Consider the following 17,020-nt stretch of genomic DNA (forward strand, 5'->3'; position numbering starts at 1 on the left):
AACTTCACATCCCTCTCTCAGTTTTAAAGAGACGCAGACTGGCATCCGCGAACTCTCACAATGAGCGGGAGACACACCGCACCTGCTGGTCAATTTTTGGCGCGGGCGAGACAATCCAGGGATGTCTACAAGCTCTGCCTCAGTAAACCAATGATGGCAGAAGTGTTTCCACACTCAGGAGATTCTTTTGAAAAGAACACTTCTTTGTTTTATAGAGAATTGGACCCTCAGACGGGTGTGGCCGGGAATGGAATCCCATGGACCGCAATGTGCGTTCAAAATGTCGATGTTCATGTGTCCTGCAGTTCACACGACGACGCGCAGTTTGCAGCGCCCTTCATCGACCCACGAGCCAAAGTGATCCACCGTTTCAGGGTTGTCAGAATATTTTTTTCTCAGGCCTCGCGGTTTCCCGCAAGGCCTATCACATTGTTATCAAGACATCAATCCAGTAGTGCATTCTTTCACAACTTCATCTTATGGCTGTGACCTGCCCCGTAGAATATAATTCTCAGGGGGCCACGACCGACATGCACTACGCAGTAACCTGCCGCCCACAGGAAATCTGCGAGTTCTCACTACAGAAAAAAAAACCATTGGCAAGCACAGTCTTACAAACAAGGGTTGGCAAAGCTAGCATTTGCTCCCTCGTCGCCTAAGACCATGGTCAAGCCCCGTCACGATCTCCCGCAGACGGTTTGGTTCCTTCAGCAAGGATAATCCTTCTACCAGCTCATCACCAGTGGACTGACAACATTTCTCCGACACTCAGGCTTTCCCTTTATTGTCAATTTTTTGTTCCAGCCAGAAGTGCGTTATTTCACTTTTTTATTTTCTCATGGCTGTGACCTGCCCCGTAGAATATAATTCTCAGGGCGCCACGACCAACATCCATACATATTTTTTTTTGTGCCACCGATGATGCGAAGGCACAAGAAAAGATCCACATTGGACCACCAGGCCACACCCTTGTTCCTCGGTCCCTGGCAACCTAGCAGGGTCGCCTCCACTGCCTTAGAAATCCGCCTCGATTCCAATGTAAGGATTTCCAGGCAATGGAGAGTCGGGACCTATCGGGTCATAGGGCGCAAGGCCAGAGGCCACCTTCCGTTCAAATGTGATCCAGCCTCATTTTCTCCATGGCCGTTAATGATCCTTCCGCAGGTTCACCTACGGAAACCTTGTTACGACTTTTACTTCCTCTAAATGATCAAGTTTGGTCATCTTTCCAGCAACATCAGCGGCTCGCGAAGAGCCGTCGCGCACCGGTCTGAAGACCTCACTAAATCATTCAATCGGTAGTAGCGACGGGCGGTGTGTACAAAGGGCAGGGACGTAATCAACGCGAGCTTATGACTCGCGCTTACTGGGAATTCCTCGTTCATGGGGTACAATTGCAAGCCCCAATCCCTAGCACGAAGGAGGTTCAACGGGTTACCCGGCCCTTTCGGGCTAGGAGGACACGCTGATTCCTTCAGTGTAGCGCGCGTGCGGCCCAGAACATCTAAGGGCATCACAGACCTGTTATTGCTCAATCTCGTGCGGCTAGAAGCCGCCTGTCCCTCTAAGAAGATCATTTGTCGCCGGTAGCACGAAGGGATACCGGAAGCGACTAGTTAGCAGGCCAGAGTCTCGTTCGTTATCGGAATTAACCAGACAAATCGCTCCACCAACTAAGAACGGCCATGCACCACCACCCCACCGAATCAAGAAAGAGCTCTCAATCTGTCAATCCTTCCGGTGTCCGGGCCTGGTGAGGTTTCCCGTGTTGAGTCAAATTAAGCCGCAGGCTCCACTCCTGGTGGTGCCCTTCCGTCAATTCCTTTAAGTTTCAGCTTTGCAACCATACTTCCCCCGGAACCCAAAAGCTTTGGTTTCCCGGAAGCTGCCCGCCGAGTCATCGGAGGAACTTCGGCGGATCGCTAGCTGGCATCGTTTATGGTTAGAACTAGGGCGGTATCTGATCGCCTTCGAACCTCTAACTTTCGTTCTTGATTAATGAAAACACACATGGCAAATGCTTTCGCTTAGGTTCGTCTTGCGACGATCCAAGAATTTCACCTCTAACGTCGCAATACGAATGCCCCCGTTTGTCCCTGTTAATCATTACCTCGGGTTCCGAAAACCAACAAAATAGAACCGAGGTCCTATTCCATTATTCCATGCACACAATATTCAGGCGAAACACTGCCTGCTTTGAGCACTCTAATTTGTTCAAAGTAAACGTGCCGGCCCACCTCGACACTCGGTGAAGAGCACCGCGGTAGGATTGCATCGGACCGCCGACGCGCGGGGCCCAAGCATGCACCCCGGGACGAAACACCCGCATCCAACCCGGCCTCCGCGAAGAGGTTACGAGAGGAGGGGCGAACGCCCGAGGGAAGGGGCTTGCCGCGGCCGACCGCATCCACCGGCAGGACGTCCGCACGGGCATGCCAGTTAGACACCGACGAACGGTGAACCGACAGCGTGGGACACAAGTCCAACTACGAGCTTTTTAACCGCAACAACTTTAATATACGCTATTGGAGCTGGAATTACCGCGGCTGCTGGCACCAGACTTGCCCTCCAATGGATACTCGTTAAAGGGTTTAAAGTGTTCTCATTCCGATTACGGGGCCTCGGATGAGTCCCGTATCGTTATTTTTCGTCACTACCTCCCCGTGCCGGGAGTGGGTAATTTGCGCGCCTGCTGCCTTCCTTGGATGTGGTAGCCGTTTCTCAGGCTCCCTCTCCGGAATCGAACCCTGATTCCCCGTTACCCGTTACAACCATGGTAGGCGCAGAACCTACCATCGACAGTTGATAAGGCAGACATTTGAAAGATGCGTCGCCGGTACGGAGACCGTGCGATCAGCACAAAGTTATCCAGAGTCACCAAAGCAAACGGACGCAGACGAGCCACGCCGATTGGTTTTGATCTAATAAAAGCATCCCTCCCATTTCTGGTCGGGACTCAGTTCAGCATGTATTAGCTCTAGAATTACCACAGTTATCCAAGTCATGTGGTACGATCTAAGGAACCATAACTGATTTAATGAGCCATTCGCGGTTTCACCTTATTTTGGCTTGCACTTAGACATGCATGGCTTAATCTTTGAGACAAGCATATGACTACTGGCAGGATCAACCAGGGAGCTGCTAGCAGCTTTTTTTTTCGTTCGGAGGAACCTCCCGGGTCCGCAGAGCACCGGGTCCGAATCTTATGATGTACATTTTTTTTTCCTTCTGTATCAACAAGTACGGGGGCGACTTCCCAATATCGACACCCGCTTTGCAATTGCAAAGTCTTTCCTTCCATCTCTAATTAATTTTCCTAGGGAGTAGGCGAGGCCAAACTTCCAAGGCTTTCACTGGCGAATATATCGCGCTCTTAGAAACTCGCATGGTACTTGGCGAGTGGATTTCAAATTATATGATCGGTGCCCACATTCGGGCGCGGCCCACTGCGGGAGCAGACCGTTGGCCCGTGGGCTCGCTGTGAACTAATTTGCCCACTGGTCCGAAAAGTATTCATTTCTAAACACCTTTGGCCAGGGCTGAAGACCGCGACTAACCCCTTTGAAACTTGTCTCTCAGGGAGCTGCGATCCATCAAACATTTCATTGTTAACAGAGGGGAACCATTACTTGGTTAAGACGATAGGACACGCGTTCCCCACCATTTCGCATCCAATCGAATTGCCGCACAAGAGCTCGTTACCTGAGAAAGGTATAGCATTGGCTCGCAGCTAGTGTATTGCAGTTCAGACAGATAGGCCACTTTAGATAGTTCTTAGTGTTCACAGTTATCACCAAGACTAGACCCATATGGATTTAATTCTTCAAGGAGCAGCGGTCCACCAATAAGAGAGATGAAGACATGTTTTCGGATGGCCACAACGCCCCCTCGCCACCCAAATGTGCATGTTTTAAGTGTACATTGGGAGTCGACGGAACATCGGGAGTCCGCTTGCTTTCTCCGGATCAGCTGCCACCCCCCTGATCTACCAGATAGACAAGAACATGTCTTCTCCACCAATCTCATCCACCGAAGCTCCGATCATGGCTTCTTCTACCTTTATACTGATATACCCCCACGGAGCAACATGCGGGCAAGGGAACTCTTGCTACCCTTCAGTAAAGCAGGTATCTCTTATAGATGGTGACTGCACCTTGGCCAGGATTGAAGACCGCGACTAACCCCTTTGAAACTTGTCTCTCAGGGAGCTGCGATCCATCAAACATTTCATTGTTAACAGAGGGGAACCATTACTTGGTTAAGACGATAGGACACGCGTTCCCCACCATTTCGCATCCAATCGAATTGCCGCACAAGAGCTCGTTACCTAAGAAAGGTATAGCATTGGCTCGCAGCTAGTGTATTGCAGTTCAGACAGATAGGCCACTTTAGATAGTTCTTAGTGTTCACAGTTATCACCAAGACTAGACCCATATGGAATTAATTCTTCAAGGAGCAGCGGTCCACCAATAAGAGAGATGAAGACATGTTTTCGGATGGCCACAACGCCCCCTCGCCACCCAAATGTGCATGTTTCAAGTGTACATTGGGAGTCGACGGAACATCGGGAGTCCGCTTGCTTTCTCCGGATCAGCTGCCACCCCCCTGATCTACCAGATAGACAAGAACATGTCTTCTCCGCCAATCTCATCCACCGAAGCTCCGATCATGGCTTCTTCTACCTTTATACTGATATACCCCCACGGAGCAACATGCGGGCAAGGGAACTCTTGCTACCCTTCAGTAAAGCAGGTATCTCTTATAGATGGTGACTGCACCTTGGCCAGGATTGAAGACCGCGACTAACCCCTTTGAAACTTGTCTCTCAGGGAGCTGCGATCCATCAAACATTTCATTGTTAACAGAGGGGAACCATTACTTGGTTAAGACGACCGGACACGCGTTCCCCACCATTTCGCATCCAATCGAATCGCCGCACAAGAGCTCGTTACCTGAGAAAGGTATAGCATTGGCTCGCAGCTTGTGTATTGCAGTTCAGACAGATAGGCCACTTTAGATAGTTCTTCGTGTTCACAGTTAAGACCACGGCTAGACCCATATGGAATTAATTCTTCAAGGAGCAGCGGTACACCAAGCATTTCATTGTGTACTAGAAAGCACCTCTACCATGTAACAAACATACGACCACCAAATTTCTGCTTACTTCCCCCAGCGGATAGTATTTGCTAGTATCATCCACAAAGTAAATCAATTTTTTCAATGTACCGCTTCTTGGGGGAACTGGGCATGAATCAATCAAGCATTTTGAGGTAGCATGTCCGCTTCACCACTTCATCCACTTTCAGACCACTACAAGACCCATACTGAATTAATTCCTCAAGGAGCTGCAGTCCACAAAACATTTTACTGTGTACTAGAGGGCACCTCCACCATGTAACAGAAAACATACAACCTTCTTAATTTAATTCTGCATTGTTTCCCAGACGATTTGTTAGCCATACAACAGTACCATCCACAGTAATTCACCTCTTTGAAATCCAATGCATTGTAGAGAAACTGAGGTGGTAGCATTCAAACCGTTCTGTAATGTTAATTCTGCTTCATAGAAAGGTGCTACAGGTTCCACAATAATTAATTGGATATTTTTGCAATATATATAGGGCGAGAAAACTCGGGGGGACTCCCTTTTCATTTATGTACATATTCTTTCCATATTGCAAATAATTCCAATTTTTCCCGATTGCATGTCCCCCTAATATACCCAAAATGGGCCTATCGATGGGTTCACAAAGGTACCCAAAATATGAGATTTTGACTGAAAGAGGCTGGCTAACTTCCGGGAACATGATCATAGGAAATAGGTCAAAATCCCGAATCGCAGTTGTTTACGAACAACCACGAACGGAGACTTAAAATAACCTATAAGGCTGGAATTCATGGGGCCTGTATAACAGGCATTTACACAGACTCTCGGGAGGGAGGGCTCTGTGGCCGGGAGAATTTTCTGGCTCCCCGCCCGAAACTTTTCAGAGTCCCTAATGCCTGCTTGAATGTGAATAAGCAGAGCCCGGTAGCTGATATTTTGCCGGGGTGTGGAGGCCCCGGTCGCCGCCAAATTCCTCTGGTCACAGCTTGTGTTAATACACATGTTAATTTTACATGCAAACCACCAATGACAATTTTCCTCGGCCGCGGAGGCCTCGGTCGCCGCCAGAATTTTCTGGTTCCCGCTCAATATATTGCAGAGTCCTGCAGGCCTGCTTCTGTAGGAATATGCAGAGCCCGGTAGCTGATATTTTGCCGGGGTGAGGAGGCCTCGGTCGCCGCCAAATTCCTCTCATCCCAGCTTGTGTTAATACACATGTTAATTTTACATGCAAAACCACCAATTACCATTTCCTCGGCCGCGGAGGCCTCGGTCGCCGGGAGATTTTCCTGGCTCCCCGCTCAATATACTGCACAGTCCCGCAGGCCTGTCTCCAGTGGAATACACACAGTCCGAGAGCCGAAAATTTGCCGGGGTGTGGAGGCCTCGGTCGCCAACAGATTGCCATAGGCTCTGGCTGCAATATTTACCGTGTATTTTTTCCCTCCAGAGACACCACTACACCCTATATAACCCAAAATGGGCCTTGACGCGTGTACACGCGGAGCCCGAGCGCCGAGAGTTCTCCCGGCCGCGGAGGCCTCGGTCGCCGGGAGAATTTCAACGGCCCCTGCTCGAAATTTTTCTAAGTCCAGAATGCCTGCTTCTCCCAGCCTGTGTTAATACACATGTTAATTTAACATGTAAAATCACCAAGGACCATTTCCTCGGCCGCGGAGGCCTCGGTCACCGCCAGAATTTTCTGGCTGCCCGCTCCCCATGGGTAGACGCGCTGCCCAAGCGCCGAGAGTTCTCCCGGCCGCGGAGGCCTCGGTCGCCGGGAGAATTTCTCCGGCCCCTGCTCGAAATTTTTCAAAGTCCAGAATGCCTGCTTCTCCCAGCATGTGTTAATACACATGTTAATTTAACATGTAATATTACCAATGACCTTTTCCTCGGCCGCGGAGGCCTCGGTCGCCGCCAGAATTTTCTGGCTGCCCGCTCCCCATGGGTAGACGCGGAGCCCGAGCGCCGAGAGTTCTCCCGGCCGCGGAGGCCTCGGTCGCCGGGAGAATTTCTCCGGCCCCTGCTCGAAATTTTTCAAAGTCCAGAATGCCTAGTTCTCCCAGCCTGTGTTAATACACATGTTAATTTAACATGTAAAATTACCAAGGATTATTATCCCGGCCGCAGAGGCCTCGGTCGCCGCCAGAAATTTCTGGCTCCCCGCTCAATGTATTGCAGAGTCCCGCAGGCTTGCTTCTCCAAGCCTGTGTTAATACACATGTTAATTTAACATGTAAAATTACAGAGGATTATTTCCCCGGCCGCGGAGGCCTCGGTCGCCGCCAGAATTTTCTGGCTGCCCGCTCAATGTATTGCAGAGTCCCGCAGGCTTGCTTCTCCAAGCCTGTGTTAATACACATGTTAATTTAACATGCAAAATCACCAATGACAAATTCCTCGGCCGCGGAGGCCTCGATCGCCGGGAAAATGTTCTGGCTCCCTGCTCGAATTTTTTTTCTAAGTCCCGATTCGCTATTACAGGCTGGCGCACGGAGTCCGAGGGGCGTAAATATGCCGGGTAGTGGTGCCTTCCGTCGCCGAGACATTTTACAATTGCCTGGGAGCAGTATTTAACATGTTAATTTTTTCCCCTCGTGACACCACTACCCCCTATATAACGCAAAATGGGCCTTGCCAAGGGGGCGCGCAACGCCCGAGCGCGGGCGTTTTTCCCGGCCGCCGAGACCTCCATCGCCGGGAGAATGTCTTCAGCTATTTGCTAGATTTCCCGATTCGCCCCGCACGACAAACAACCACGAACGAGGTGGTTTTCGAGAGTTCTCCCGGCCGCGGAGGCCTCGGTCGCAGGGAGAATTTCCCTGGCCCCTGCTCGAAATTTTTCTAAGTCCAGAATGCCTGCATCTCCCAGCCTGTGTTAAAACACATGTTAATTTAACATGTAAAATTACCAATGACCATTTCCTCGGCCGCAGAGGCCTCGGTCGCAGCCAGAATTTTCTGGCTCCCTGCTCAATATATTGCAGAGTCCCGCATGCTTGCTTCTCCAAGCCTGTGTTAATACACATGTTAATTTAACATGTAAAATTACCGAGGATTATTTCCCCGGCCGCGGAGGCCTCGGTCGCCGCCAGAAATTTCTGGCTCCCCGCTCAATATATTGCAGCGACCCGCAGGCTTGCTTCTCCCAGCCTGTGTTAATACACATGTTAATTTAACATGTAAAATCACCAAGGACCATTTCCTCGGCCGCGGAGGCCTCGGTCGCCGCCAGAATTTTCTGGCTGCCCGCTCCCCATGTGTAGACGCGGAGCCCGAGCGCCGAGAGTTCTCCCGGCCGCGGAGGCCTCGTAGCCGGGAGAATTTCTCGGGCCCCTGCTCGAAATTTTTCTAAGTCCAGAATGCCTGCTTCTCCCAGCCTGTGTTAATACACATGTTAATTTAACATGTAATTTTACCAATGACCTTTTCCTCGGCCGCGGAGGCCTCGGTCGCCGCCAGAATTTTCTGGCTCCCGGCTCAATATATTACAGAGTCCCGCAGGCCTGTCTCCAGTGGAATACACACAGTCCGAGAGCCGAAAATTTGCCGGGGTGTGGAGGCCTCGGTCGCCAACAGATTGCCATAGGCTCTGGCTGCAATATTTACCGTGTATTTTTTCCCTCCAGAGACACCACTACCCCCTATAAAACCCAAAATAGGCCTTGCGGTGGGTACACGCAGAGCCCGAGCGCCGAAGTTCTCCCGGCCGCGGAGGCCTCGGTCGCCGGGAGAATTTCTCCGGCCCCTGCTCGAAATTTTTCAAAGTCCAGAATGCCTGCTTCTCCCAGCCTGTGTTAATACACATGTTAATTTAACATGTTAAATTATCGAGGATTATTTCCCCGGCCGTGGAGGCCTCGGTCGCCGCCAGAATTTTCTGGCTCCCCGCTCAATATATTGCAGAGTCCCGCAGGCTTGCTTCTCCCAGCCTGTGTTAATACACATGTTAATTTAACATGTAAAATCACCGAGGACCATTTCCTCGGCCGCGGAGGCCTCGGTCGCCGCCAGAATTTTCTGGCTCACCTCTCAATGTATTGCAGAGTCCCGCAGGCTTGGTTCTCCAAGCCTGTGTTAATACACATGTTAATTTAACATGTAAAATTACCGAGGATTATTTCCCCGGCCGCGGAGGCCTCGGTCGCCGCCAGAATTTTCTGGCTCCCCGCTCAATGTATTGCAGAGTCCCGCAGGCTTGGTTCTCCAAGCCTGTGTTAATACACATGTTAATTTAACATGTAAAATTACCGAGGATTATTTCCCCGGCCACGGAGGCCTCGGTCGCCGACAGAATTGTCTGGCTCCCTGCTCGAATTTTTTCTAAGTCCCGATTCGCTATTACAGGCTGGCGCACGGAGTCAGAGGGGCGGGAATTCGCCGGGTAGTGGTGCCTTCCGTCGCCGAGACATTTTTCTATTGCCTGGAAGCTGTATTTAACATGTTAATTTTTTCCCCCTCGGGACACCACTACCCCCTATATAACCCAACATGGGCCTTGCCGCGGGTACACGCGGAGCCCGAGCGCCGAGTGTTCTCCCGGCCGCGGAGGCCTCGGTCGCCGGGAGAATTTCTCCGGCCCCTGCTCGAAATTTTTCAAAGTCCAGAATGCCTGCTTCTCCCAGCCTGTGTTAATACACATGTTAATTTAACATGTTAAATTACCGAGGATTATTTCCCCGGCCGTGGAGGCCTCGGTCGCCGCCAGAATTTTCTGGCTCCCCGCTCAATATATTGCAGAGTCCCGCAGGCTTGCTTTTCCCAGCCTGTGTTAATACACATGTTAATTTAACATGTAAAATTACCAATGACCATTTCCTCGGCCGCAGAGGCCTCGGTCGCCGCCAGAATTTTCTGGCTCCCCGCTCAATGTATTGCAGAGTCCCGCAGGCATGCTTCTCCAAGCCTGTGTTAATACACATGTTAATTTAACATGTTAAATTACCGAGGATTATTTCCCCGGCCGTGGAGGCCTCGGTCGCCGCCAGAATTTTCTGGCTCCCCGCTCAATATATTGCAGAGTCCCGCAGGCTTGCTTTTCCCAGCCTGTGTTAATACACATGTTAATTTAACATGTAAAATCACCAAGGACCATTTCCTCGGCCGCGGAGGCCTCGGTCGCCGCCAGAATTTTCTGGCTTCCCGCTCCCCATGGGTAGACGCGGAGCCCGAGCGCCGAGAGTTCTCCCGGCCGCGGAGGCCTCGGTCGCCGGGAGAATTTCTCCGGCCCCTGCTCGAAATTTTTCAAAGTCTAGAATGCCTAGTTCTCCCAGCCTGTGTTAATACACATGTTAATTTAACATGTAAAATTACCAAGGATTATTATCCCGGCCGCAGAGGCCTCGGTCGCCGCCAGAAATTTCTGGCTCCCCGCTCAATGTATTGCAGCGTCCCGCAGGCTTGCTTCTCCAAGCCTGTGTTAATACACATGTTAATTTAACATGTAAAATTACAGAGGATTATTTCCCCGGCCGCGGAGGCCTCGGTCGCCGCCAGAATTTTCTGGCTGCCCGCTCAATGTATTGCAGAGTCCCGCAGGCTTGCTTCTCCAAGCCTGTGTTAATACACATGTTAATTTAACATGCAAAATCACCAATGACAAATTCCTCGGCCGCGGAGGCCTCGATCGCCGGGAAAATGTTCTGGCTCCCTGCTCGAATTTTTTTTCTAAGTCCCGATTCGCTATTACAGGCTGGCGCACGGAGTCCGAGGGGCGTAAATATGCCGGGTAGTGGTGCCTTCCGTCGCCGAGACATTTTACAATTGCCTGGGAGCAGTATTTAACATGTTAATTTTTTCCCCTCGGGACACCACTACCCCCTATATAACCCAAAATGGGCCTTGCCAAGGGGGCGCGCAACGCCCGAGCGCGGGCGTTTTTCCCGGCCGCCGAGGCCTCCATCGCCGGGAGAATGTCTTCAGCTATTTGCTAGATTTCCCGATTCGCCCCGGCACGGCAAACAACCACGAACGAGGTGGTTTTCGAGAGTTCTCCCGGCCGCGGAGGCCTCGGTCGCCGGGAGAATTTCTCGGGCCCCTGCTCGAAATTTTTCTAAGTCCAGAATGCCTGCATCTCCCAGCCTGTGTTAAAACACATGTTAATTTAACATGTAAAATTACCAATGACCATTTCCTCGGCCGCAGAGGCCTCGGTCGCAGCCAGAATTTTCTGGCTCCCTGCTCAATATATTGCAGAGTCCCGCATGCTTGCTTCTCCCAGCCTGTGTTAATACACATGGTTATTTAACATGTAAAATTACCGAGGATTATTTCCCTGGCCGCAGAGGCCGCGGTCGCCGCCAGAATTTTCTGGCTCCCCGCTCAATGTATTGCAGAGTCCCGCAGGCTTGCTTCTCCAAGCCTGTGTTAATACACATGTTAATTTAACATGTAAAATTACCGAGGATTATTTCCCCGGCCGCGGAGGCCTCGGTCGCCGCCAGAATTTTCTGGCTCCCCGCTCAATATATTGCAGCGACCCGCAGGCTTGCTTCTCCCAGCCTGTGTTAATACACATGTTAATTTAACATGTAAAATTACCGAGGATTATTTCCCCGGCCGCGGAGGCTTCGGTCGCCGCCAGAATTTTCTGGCTCCCGGCTCAATATATTACAGAGTCCCGCAGGCCTGTCTCCAGTGGAATACACACAGTCCGAGAGCCGAAAATTTGCCGGGGTGTGGAGGCCTCGGTCGCCAACAGATTGCCATAGGCTCTGGCTGCAATATTTACCGTGTATTTTTTCCCTCCAGAGACACCACTACCCCCTATATAACCCAAAATGGGCCTTGCGGCGTGTACACGCGGAGCCCGAGCGCCGAAGTTCTCCCGGCCGCGGAGGCCTCGGTCGCCGGGAGAATTTCTCCGGCCCCTGCTCGAAATTTTTCAAAGTCCAGAATGCCTGCTTCTCCCAGCCTGTGTTAATACACATGTTAATTTAACATGTAAAATTACCGAGGATTATTTCCCCGGCCGCGGAGGCCTCGGTCGCCGCCAGAATTTTCTGGCTCCCCGCTCAATGTATTGCAGAGTCCCGCAGGCTTGCTTCTCCCAGCCTGTGTTAATACACATGTTAATTTAACATGTAAAATCATTGAGGACCATTTCCTCGCGGAGGCCTCGGTCGCCGCCAGAATTTTCTGGCTCCCCGCTCAATGTATTGCAGAGTCCCGCAGGCTTGCTTCTCCCAGCCTGTGTTAATACACATGTTAATTTAACATGTAAAATCAACAAGGACCATTTCCTCGGCCGCGGAGGCCTCGGTCGCCGCCAGAATTTTCTGGCTGCCCGCTCCCCATTGGTAGACGCGGAGCCCGAGCGCCGAGAGTTCTCCCGGCCGCGGAGGCCTCGGTCGCCGGGAGAATTTCTCCGGCCCCTGCTCGAAATTTTTCAAAGTCCAGAATGCCTGCTTCTCCCAGCATGTGTTAATACACATGTTAATTTAACATGTAATATTACCAATGACCTTTTCCTCGTCCGCGGAGGCCTCGGTCGCCGCCAGAATTTTCTGGCTGCCCGCTCCCCATGGGTAGACGCGCTGCCCGAGCGCCGAGATTTCTCCCGGCCGCGGAGGCCTCTGTCGCCGGGAGAATTTCTCTGGCCCCTGCTCGAAATTTTTCAAAGTCCAGAATGCCTAGTTCTCCCAGCCTGTGTTAATACACATGTTAATTTAACATGTAAAATTACCAAGGATTATTATCCCGGCCGCAGAGGCCTCGGTCGCCGCCAGAAATTTCTGGCTCCCCGCTCAATGTATTGCAGAGACCCGCAGGCTTGCTTCTCCAAGCCTGTGTTAATACACATGTTAATTTAACATGTAAAATTACCGAGGATTATTTCCCCGGCCGCGGAGGCCTCGATCGCCGCCAGAAATTTCTGGCTCCCCGCTCAATATATTGCAGCGACCCGCAGGCTTGCTTCTCCCAGCCTGTGTTAATACACATGTTAATTTAACATGTAAAATCACCAAGGACCATTTCCTCGGCCGCGGAGGCCTCGGTCGCCGCCAGAATTTTCTGGCTGCCCGCTCCCCATGTGTAGACGCGGAGCCCGAGCGCCGAGAGTTCTCCCGGCCGCGGAGGCCTCGGTCGCCGCCAGAATTTTCTGGCTCCCCGCTCAATGTATTGCAGAGTCCCGCAGGCTTGCTTCTCCAAGCCTGTGTTAATACACATGTTAATTTAACATGCAAAATCACCAATGACAATTTCCTCGGCCGCGGAGGCCTCCATCGCCGGGAGAATTTTCTGGCTCTCTGCTCGAATTTTTTCTAAGTCCCGATTCGCTATTACAGGCTGGCGCACGGAGTCCGAGGGGCGGAAATATGCCGGGTAGTGGTGCCTTCCGTCGCCGAGACATTTTACAATTGCCTGGGAGCAGTATTTAACATGTTAATTTTTTCCCCCTCGGGACACCACTACCCCCTATATAACCCAAAATGGGCCATGCAATGGGTGCCCACAACGCCCGAGCGCGGGCATTTTTCCCGGGCGCCGAGGCCTCGATCGCCGGGAGAATGTCTCCAGCTATTTGCATGATGTCCCGATTCGCCCCACAAGGCGAACAACCACGAACGAGGTGGTTTTCGTTCGTGGTTGTTTTCGTTCGTGGTTGTTTACTGTTCGTGGTTGTTTTCATTCGTGGTTGTTGTGCGTTCGTGGTTGTTGTCGTTCGGGGTTGTTTTCCGTTCGTGGTTGTTGTCGTTCGTGGTTGTTGTCGTTCGTGGTTGTTGTCGTTCGTGGTTGTTTTCCGTTCGTGGTTGTTTTACGTTCGTGGTTGTTTTCGAGGCAATTGGTACTTTGAAAATTTCAATCGGTTAGCTAGAAAAAATTCTCCCGGCGGTGATTGCCTTGATCGCCGGGAGAATTTTCTGGCTCCCCGATAAAATTTTTTCCAAGTCCCGATTCGCTCTTACTAGCTGGCGCACGGAGTCCGAGGGGCGGGAATTCGCCGGGTAGTGGTGTGTTCCGTCGCCGAGACATTTTCCTATTGCCTGGAAGCAGTATTTAACATGTTAATTTTTTCCCCCTCGGGACACCACTACCCCCTATATAACACAAAATGGGCCTTGCCGCGGGTACACCCGGAGCCCGAGCGCCGAGAGTTCTCCCGGCCGCAGAGGCCTCGGTCGCCGGGAGATTTTCTCCGGCCCCTGCTCGAAATTTTCCAAAGTCCAGAATGCCTGCTTCTCCCAGCCTGTGTTAATACACATGTTAATTTAACATGTAAAATCACCAAGGACCATTTCCTCGGCCGCGGAGGCCTCGGTCGCCGCCAGAATTTTCTGGCTGCCCGCTCCCCAAGGGTAGACGCGGAGCCCGAGCGCCGAGAGTTCTCCCGGCCGCGGAGGCCTCGGTCGCCGGGAGAATTTCTCCGGCCCCTGCTCGAAATTTTTCAAAGTCCAGAATGCCTGCTTCTCCCAGCATGTGTTAATACACATGTTAATTTAACATGTAATATTACCAATGACCTTTTCCTCGGCCGCGGAGGCCTCGGTCGCCGCCAGAATTTTCTGGCTGCCCGCTCCCCATGGGTAGACGCGGAGCCCGAGCGCCGAGAGTTCTCCCGGCCGCGGAGGCCTCGGTCGCCGGGAGAATTTCTCCGGCCCCTGCTCGAAATTTTTCAAAGTCCAGAATGCCTAGTTCTCCCAGCCTGTGTTAATACACATGTTAATTTAACATGTAAAATTACCAAGGATTATTATCCCGGCCGCAGAGGCCTCGGTCGCCGCCAGAAATTTCTGGCTCCCCGCTCAATGTATTGCAGAGTCCCGCAGGCTTGCTTCTCCAAGCCTGTGTTAATACACATGTTAATTTAACATGTAAAATTACAGAGGATTATTTCCCCGGCCGCGGAGGCCACGGTCGCCGCCAGAATTTTCTGGCTGCCCGCTCAATGTATTGCAGAGTCCCGCAGGCTTGCTTCTCCAAGCCTGTGTTAATACACATGTTAATTTAACATGCAAAATCACCAATGACAAATTCCTCGGCCGCGGAGGCCTCGATCGCCGGGAAAATGTTCTGGCTCCCTGCTCGAATTTTTTTTCTAAGTCCCGATTCGCTATTACAGGCTGGCGCACGGAGTCCGAGGGGCGTAAATATGCCGGGTAGTGGTGCCTTCCGTCGCCGAGACATTTTACAATTGCCTGGGAGCAGTATTTAACATGTTAATTTTTTCCCCTCGGGACACCACTACCCCCTATATAACCCAAAATGGGCCTTGCCAAGGGGGCGCGCAACGCCCGAGCGCGGGCGTTTTTCCCGGCCGCCGAGGCCTCCATCGCCGGGAGAATGTCTTCAGCTATTTGCTAGATTTCCCGATTCGCCCCGCACGGCAAACAACCACGAACGAGGTGGTTTTCGAGAGTTCTCCCGGCCGCAGAGGCCTCGGTCGCCGGGAGAATTTCTCGGGCCCCTGCTCGAAATTTTTCTAAGTCCAGAATGCCTGCATCTCCCAGCCTGTGTTAAAACACATGTTAATTTAACATGTAAAATTACCAATGACCATTTCCTCGGCCGCAGAGGCCTCGGTCGCAGCCAGAATTTTCTGGCTCCCTGCTCAATATATTGCAGAGTCCCGCATGCTTGCTTCTCCCAGCCTGTGTTAATACACATGGTTATTTAACATGTAAAATTACCGAGGATTATTTCCCTGGCCGCAGAGGCCGCGGTCGCCGCCAGAATTTTCTGGCTCCCCGCTCAATGTATTGCAGAGTCCCGCAGGCTTGCTTCTCCAAGCCTGTGTTAATACACATGTTAATTTAACATGTAAAATTACCGAGGATTATTTCCCCGGCCGCGGAGGCCTCGGTCGCCGCCAGAATTTTCTGGCTCCCCGCTCAATATATTGCAGCGACCCGCAGGCTTGCTTCTCCCAGCCTGTGTTAATACACATGTTAATTTAACATGTAAAATTACCGAGGATTATTTCCCCGGCCGCGGAGGCCTCGGTCGCCGCCAGAATTTTCTGGCTCCCGGCTCAATATATTACAGAGTCCCGCAGGCCTGTCTCCAGTGGAATACACACAGTCCGAGAGCCGAAAATTTGCCGGCGTGTGGAGGCCTCGGTCGCCAACAGATTGCCATAGGCTCTGGCTGCAATATTTACCGTGTATTTTTTCCCTCCAGAGACACCACTACCCCCTATATAACCCAAAATGGGCCTTGCGGCGGGTACACGCGGAGCCCGAGCGCCGAAGTTCTCCCGGCCGCGGAGGCCTCGGTCGCCGGGAGAATTTCTCCGGCCCCTGCTCGAAATTTTTCAAAGTCCAGAATGCCTGCTTCTCCCAGCCTGTGTTAATACACATGTTAATTTAACATGTAAAATTACCGAGGATTATTTCCCCGGCCGCGGAGGCCTCGGTCGCCGCCAGAATTTTCTGGCTCCCCGCTCAATGTATTGCAGAGTCCCGCAGGCCAGAGTCCCGCAGGCTTGCTTCTCCCAGCCTGTGTTAATACACATGATAATTTAACATGTAAAATCATTGAGGACCATTTCCTCGGCCGCGGAGGCCTCGGTCGCCGCCAGAATTTTCTGGCTCCCCGCTCAATGTATTGCAGAGTCCCGCAGGCTTGCTTCTCCCAGCCTGTGTTAATACACATGTTAATTTAACATGTAAAATCAACAAGGACCATTTCCTCGGCCGCGGAGGCCTCGGTCGCCGCCAGAATTTTCTGGCTGCCCGCTCCCCATTGGTAGACGCGGAGCCCGAGCGCCGAGAGTTCTCCCGGCCGCGGAGGCCTCGGTCGCCGGGAGAATTTCTCCGGCCCCTGCTCGAAATTTTTCAAAGTCCAGAATGCCTGCTTCTCCCAGCATGTGTTAATACACATGTTAATTTAACATGTAATATTACCAATGACCTTTTCCTCGGCCGCGGAGGCCTCGGTCGCCGCCAGAATTTTCTGGCTGCCCGCTCC

General features: G+C 51.8%; 1 non-coding gene and 1 pseudogene across 1 annotated transcript; both read right to left on the bottom strand.

Moving 5' to 3' along the window:
• Window positions 1–221: 221 nt before the first annotated feature.
• On the bottom strand, window positions 222–377 carry LOC134544425 (5.8S ribosomal RNA; annotated as a pseudogene).
• Window positions 378–1,147: 770 nt separating this feature from the next.
• Window positions 1,148–3,137, bottom strand: LOC134544426 (small subunit ribosomal RNA). Its single transcript, XR_010077749.1, has one exon. It is a non-coding gene; the product is annotated as a small subunit ribosomal RNA (ribosomal RNA).
• Window positions 3,138–17,020: the final 13,883 nt, after the last annotated feature.

Source organism: Bacillus rossius, unplaced genomic scaffold (genome assembly GCF_032445375.1).
Source record: "Bacillus rossius redtenbacheri isolate Brsri unplaced genomic scaffold, Brsri_v3 Brsri_v3_scf378, whole genome shotgun sequence".
Lineage (NCBI taxonomy): Eukaryota > Metazoa > Arthropoda > Insecta > Phasmatodea > Bacillidae > Bacillus > Bacillus rossius.